At 39.1% G+C, this 7,122-nt stretch overlaps 1 long non-coding RNA gene across 2 annotated transcripts; it reads right to left on the reverse strand.

The window, feature by feature from the left end:
• LOC122546277 lies at positions 1-6,672 on the reverse strand. 2 transcript variants are annotated; one of them, XR_006310703.1, is made up of 5 exons: positions 6,549-6,672; positions 4,870-4,995; positions 3,242-3,370; positions 1,565-1,690; positions 1-13 (listed from the first exon to the last, which is right to left on the reverse strand). It is a non-coding gene; the product is annotated as an uncharacterized LOC122546277 (long non-coding RNA). The 2 variants fall into 2 exon arrangements; XR_006310704.1 differs by having other exon boundaries at positions 3,242-3,367; positions 6,549-6,671.
• Between the last annotated feature and the right edge of the window lie 450 nt (positions 6,673-7,122).

The raw sequence follows: 7,122 nt of genomic DNA on the forward strand, positions 1-7,122 counted from the left end.
CATTCATCTATATCTACAGAAAAAATTCAAATTTTTGATTACTGACTTTGTTTGACATTAGACAGTGCCTTAGAAATTTACATGACATGATCTCATCAGTTTCTCAGGACTCTATCATGTAAATATCTTTTGTGAACTGACAACAATACTTTTATAATCTGTCTGAATGAAATATGAACTATGGTTCTGCAAGTTGGCTCACAATGTTAGAGAAAGTAACCATGATATGACGTGAACGCCAGCAATTCTCCATTAACTTTTCTCTCAAATATATCACATGGTCAGTGCTCCGGTTTCGTCCCACAATCCAAAAATGTGCAGGATCGATGAATTGGCCATGCTAAGTTGCCCGGAGTGTTAGGTGAAGGGGCAAACATAGTTGGGTGGGTCTGGTTGGGTTGCGCTTCGGCGGGTCGGTGTGGACTTGTTGTGCCGACGGGCCTGTTTCCACACTGTAAGTAATCTAATCTAATCTAACCATGTGATATCATGCCACTGTATCAGAGGCATAACCTATCAATTTCTGCATTCCCCCTTCGCACCTCCAAGGCTCCAATTACAAGTTCTGCTCAAAAATAGGATTGGTTAATGGTGGGTCGATGGGCACAAATTGCATAGCTTTTTTGTTCCAAGTTGATAATATTTGAAACTATCACCTACTGCTGAATTCTTTCACCTTGTACACAGCTGACTGTGAATTTTGACAAACCCAACTGCAAATACGATTTAAGGTAGAACCTCCTTCTTGTTTCATTCAGATGGAGCTCAAAAGATTATTTTTCAACCAATCTTCATTGACAGAGTGTTGGTGTGTCCTGCATTGCTTGAAATTCCATCATCCTCAATGAATGAGTAAACATGCAATTAAATATTTCTAGCATCACAAATGGAAGTCTGTGCTGCAGGTGTGGAATTCATTTTGACAACTAGGGGTAAGAAGCACCCATCTGTGTTGTTGAAGATTTCATTGCGAATTTATGTGATTTTTGAACATTCCTCGATGTCTAAGGAAACCTTTCCAATGCTTCCTCCCTTTGCTCCCTCGCTATGAAACCAGTCTTGCCAATCTACTACTCATGCTGACTGCACAACCAGTGCAAGCTGTTTTGTTCATATCCACTCTAAACTGGCAACAATAGATTTCAAATACATTCTATGATTTGTGAAATTTGTTTTCCTCTGCTGTGAGAAAGAAACTTCTTGAACGTACACATAATCTTGGTTTTTCTGTCCTCATGAAGGAACATTCCTCACCAAGTTAAGTAATATGTGATGAGCATTAACAATATGCCAAAAGAGGACAAATCAGACTTTTGAGCAGAAATGGAGAAGTCCATATCATGTATAAGAATAAGTTGTTTCACCGCACTTGGTGCCATCATACTGCCATCAACCTGTCTACAAAGCGCCGAAGTGCACAGCATTGGAACAAGACACTGATTATCTTGAAAGTCATTAGCTCACTGCTCACAATCGAACCTGGTTGATGCACATTCCCCAAAGTGCTAATCTTCAATCATTAACAGCGTGATATGTATGTAATACTTGGACAAAAATATCCTACCATCACAATGTGAAGTGTTTGTTGCGTTGATGCTGTACCCCGGAAGGCAGCTGCATGTGAAGCTTCCAATTGTATTATGGCAGACTTGTTCACAATTCGATGTGTTGGTTGCGCATTCATCTATATCTACAGAAAAAAGTCCAATTTTTGATTACTGACTTTGTTTGACATTCGACAGTGCCTTAGAAATTTACATGACATGATCTCTTCAGTTTCTCAGAACTCTATCATGTAAATATCTTGTGTGAACTGACAACAATACTTTTATAATCTGTCTAAATGAAAATATGAACTATGGTTCTGCAAGTTAGCTCACAATGTTAGAGAAAGTAACCCCATGATATGACATGAACACCGGCAATTCTCCATTAACTTTTCTCTCAAGTATATCACATGATCAGTGCTCCGGTTTCGTCCCACAATCCAAAAATGTGCAGGATCGATGAATTGGCCATGCTAAGTTGCCCGGAGTGTTAGGTGAAGGGGCAAACATAGTCGGGTGGGTCTGGGTGGGTTGCGCTTCGGCGGGTCGGTGTGGAGTTGTTGGGCCGAAGGGCCTGTTTCCACACTGTAAGTAATCTAATCTCATCTAACCATGTGATGTCATGCGTCTGTAATAGAGGCATAACCTATCACTTTCTGCATTTCCCCCTCATACCTACAAGGCTCCAACTACAAGTTCTGCTCAAACATAGGATTGGTTAATGGTGGGTCGATGGGAACAAAATGCAAAGCTTTTTTGGTCCAAGTTGATAATATTTGAAACCATCACATACTGATGAATTCTTTCACCTTGTACACAGCTGACTGTGAATTTTGACAAGCTCAACTGCAAATACGACTTAAGATAGAACCTCCTTCTTATTTCATTCAGATGGAGCTCAAAAGATTTATTTTCAACCAATCTTCATTGACAGAGCGATGGTGTGTCCTGCATTGCTTGAAATTCCATAATCATCAATGGATGAGTAAACGTGCAATTAAATATTTCTCACATCACAAATGGAAGTCTGTGCTGCGGGTGTGGAATTCAATTTGACAACTAGGGGCACGAAGCACCCATTTGTGTTGTTGAAGATTTCATTGCGAATTTATGTGATTTTTGTACGTTCATCAATGTCTAAGGAAACCTTTCCGATGCTTCCTCCCTTTGCTCCCTCGCTATGAAACCAATCTTGTCAATCTACTACTCATGCTGACTGCACAGCCAGTGCAAGCTGTTTGTTAATATCCACTCTAAACTGGCAACAATAGATTTCAAATACATTCTAACAATTGTGAAATTTGTTTTCCTCTGCTGTGAGAAAGAAACTTCTTGAACTACACATAATCTTGGTTTTTCTGTCCTCATGAAGGAACATTCCTCACCAAGTTTCGTAATATGTGATGAGCATTAACAGAATACCAACAGAGAAAAAATCAGACTAATGAGCATGAATGGAGAAGTCCTTAGAATGTATAAGAATAAGTTGTTTCAATGCACTTGGTGCCATCATACTGGCACCAACCTGTCTACAAAGCGCCAAAGTGTACAGCATTGGAAAAGACACTGATTACCTTGTAACTCATAACCCCACAGCTCACAGTTGAAACTGTTTGATGTACATTCAGCAAAGTGCAAAACTTCAATCATTAATTGCATGATATGTATGTAATATTTGGATAAAAATGTCCTACCATCACAACGTGAAGTGTTTGTTGCATTGATGCTGTACCCAGGAAGGCAGCTGCATGTGAAGCTTCCAATTGTATTATTGCAGACTTGTTCACAATTCGATGTGTTCGTTGCGCATTCATCTATATCTACTGGAAAAAGTCCAATTTTGATGACTGATTATGTTTGACATTGGACAGTTCCTTAGAAATTTACACGACAGGATCTCATCAGTTTCTCAGGACTCTATCATGTAAATATCTTGTGTGAACTGACAATAATACTTTTATAATCTGTCTAAATGAAATATGAATTATGGTTCTGCAAGTTGGCTCACAATGTTAGAGAAAGTAACCATGATATGACATGAACATCTCAAATATATCACATGACCGGTGCGCCGGTTTCCTCCCACAATACAAAAATGTGCAGGTTAGGTGAATTGGCCATGCTAAGGTTCCCGTAGGGTTAGGTGAAGGGGCAAATGTAGTGGGGTGGGTCTGGGTGGGTTGCACTTCGGTAGGTTGGTGTGGACGTGTTGGGCCGAAGGGCCTGTTCCCACACTGTACGTAATCTAATCTAATCTAACCATGTGATGTCATGTAACTGTATTAGTGGCATAATCTTTCACTTTCTGCATTCCCCCCTCACACCTACAAGGCTCCGACTACAACTTCTGCTCAAACATAGGATTGGTTAATGGTGTGTCGATGGGCACAAAATGCAAAGCTTTTTCGGTCCAAGTTGATAATATTTGAAACTATCACCTACTGATGAATTATTTCACCTTGTACACAGCTGACTTTGAATTTTGACAAACTCAACTGCAAATACGATTTAATGTTGAACCTCCTTCTTATTTCATTCAGATGAAAAGACTTCTTTTCAACCAATCTTCATTGACAGAGTGTTGGTGTGTCCTGTATTGCTTGAAATTCCATAATCCTCAATGCATGAGTAAACGTGCAATTAAATATTTCTAGCATCACAAATGGAAGTCTGTGCTGCGGGTGTGGAATTCATTTTGACAACTAGGGGCATGAAGCACCCATTTGTGTTGTTGACGATTTCATTGCGAATTTATGTGATTTTTGAACATTCCTCGATGTCTCAGGAAACGTTCCGATGCTTCATCGCTTTGCTAACTTGCGATGAGACCAGTCTTGCCAATCTACTGCACAGCCAGTGCAATCTGTTTTGTTAATATCCATTCTAAACTGGCAACAAAAATTTCAAATACATTCCAAGAATTGTGAAATATGTTTTCTTCCGCTGTGCGAAATAAACTTCTTTAACATACACATAATCTTGGTTATTCTGTCCACATGAAGGAACATTCCTCACCAAGTTAAGTAATATGTGATGAGCATTAACAGCATGCCAATAAAGAACAAAGCACAATAATGAGCCTGAATGGAGAAGTCCTTAGAATGTATAAGAATAAGTTTCAAAGCACTTGGTGCCATCATACTGCCATCAACCTGTTTACAAAGGGCCGAAGTGTACAGCATTGGAACAAGACACTGATTATCTTGTAACTCATAACCCCACAGCTCACAGTTGAAACAGTTTGATGTACATTCAGCAAAGTGCTAAACTTCAATCATTAACAATATCATATATATGTAATATTTGGAAAAAAATGTCCTACCATCACAATGTAAAGTGTTTGTTGCGTTGATGCTGTACCCAGGAAAGCAGCTACATGTGAAGCTTCCAATTGTATTATGGCAGACTTGTTCACAATTCGATGTGTTGGTTGCACATTCATCTATATCTACAGAAAAAAGTCCAATTTTTGATTACTGACTTTGTTTGACATTAGACAGTGCCTTAGAAATTTACATGATATGATCTCATCAGTTTCTCAGGATTCTGTCATGTAAATATCTTCTGTAAACTGACAACAATACTTTTATAATCTGTCTGAATGAAATGTGAACTATGGTTCTGCAAGTTTGACGAAGAATGTTAGAGAAAGTAGCCATGATATGACATGAACACTTGCATATCTCCATTACCTTTTCTCACAAATACATCACATGACCGGTGCTCCGATTTCCTCCCACAATCCAAAAATGTGCAGGATCGATGAATTGGCCATGCTAAGTTGCCCGGAATGTTAGGTGAAGGGGCAAACATAATCGGGTGGATCTGAGTGGGTTGCGCTTCGGCGGGTCGTTGTGGACTTGTTGGGCTAAAGGGCCTGTTTCTACACTGTAAGTAATCTAATCTAATCTAACCATGTGATGTCGTGCGAATGTATTAGTAGCATAACCTTTCTCATTCCGCACTCCGCCATCGTACCTACAAGGCTCCGACTACAAGTTCTGCTCAAAAATAGGATTGGTTAATGGTGGGTCGATGGGCACAAATTGCATAGCTTTTTTGGTCCAAGTTGATAATATTTGAAACTATCACCTACTGCTGAATTCTTTCACCTTGTACACAGCTGACTGTGAATTTTGACAAACCCAACTGCAAATACGATTTAAGGTAGAACCTCCTTCTTGTTTCATTCAGATGGAGCTCAAAAGATTATTTTTCAACCAATCTTCATTGACAGAGTGTTGGTGTGTCCTGCATTGCTTGAAATTCCATCATCCTCAATGAATGAGTAAACATGCAATTAAATATTTCTAGCATCACAAATGGAAGTCTGTGCTTCGGGTGTGGAATTCAATTTGACAACTAGGCGCACGAAGCACCCATTTGTGTTGTTGAAGATTTCATTGCAAATTTATGTGATTTTTGAACATCCTTCGATGTCGAAGGAAACATTTCCGATGCTTCCTCCCGTTGCTCCCTTTTGATGAGAACCAATCTTATCAATCTACTATTCATGCTGACTGCACAGCCAGTGCAATCTGTTTTGTGCATATCCACTCTAAACTGGCAACAATAGATTTCAAAGACATTCCATGAATTGTGAAATATGTTTTCTTCCGCTGTGCTTAAGAAACTTCTTGAACGTACACATAAACGTGGTTATTCTGTCCTCATGAAGGGACATTTCTCACCAAGTTAAGTAATATGTGATTAGCATTAACAGTATGCTAATAAAGAACAAAGCACAATTATGAGCATTAATTGAGAAGTCCTCAGAATGTATAAGAATACGTTGTTTCACCGCACTTGGTGCCATCATACTGGCGTCAACCTATCTGCAAAGCGCATAAGTGGACAACATTATAACAAGACACTGATTATCTTGGAAGTCATAAGCTCACAGATCGCAATCGAAACTATTTGATGTCCATTTCACAAAGTGCTAATCGTAAACCATTAATAGCGTAATATGCATGTAATATTTAGATAAAAATATCCAACCATCACAATGTGAAGTGTTTGTTGCGTTGATGGTGTACCCAGGAAGGCAGCTGCATGTGAAGTTTCCAATTGTATTATTGCAAACTTGTTCACAATTCGATGTGTTGGTTGCACATTCATCTATATCTACAGAAAAAAGTCCAATTTTTCATGACAGACTTTGTTTGACATTGGTCAGTGCCCTAGAAATTTACATCCCATGGTCTCATCAGTTTCTCAGTTTTCTGTCATGTCATCATCTTCTGAGAACTAACAACAATACATTTTATGATTTCTCTAAATGAAGTATAATCCCTGGTTCTTCAAGCTTGACCCAGAATTTTAGAGAAAGTAGCCATGATCAGACATGTACACCTGCGAATACCTAATACGGGGTTGCTCACAAATATATCACATGGCCACGTGGGACCATGCAATTGTATCAGTGGCATGACATTTCATTTTCTACACTTCCCCCTCATACATGCAAGGTTCCACCTATAATTTCTGCTCAATAATAAGATTGGTTATTGGCGGGTTCATGGGCACAAAATGCATAGCCATTTGGTCCAATTCAATAATCTGTGAAAGCATC

The sequence above is a fragment of the Chiloscyllium plagiosum genome, unplaced genomic scaffold (genome assembly GCF_004010195.1).
Source record: "Chiloscyllium plagiosum isolate BGI_BamShark_2017 unplaced genomic scaffold, ASM401019v2 scaf_98962, whole genome shotgun sequence".
Classification (NCBI taxonomy): domain Eukaryota; kingdom Metazoa; phylum Chordata; class Chondrichthyes; order Orectolobiformes; family Hemiscylliidae; genus Chiloscyllium; species Chiloscyllium plagiosum.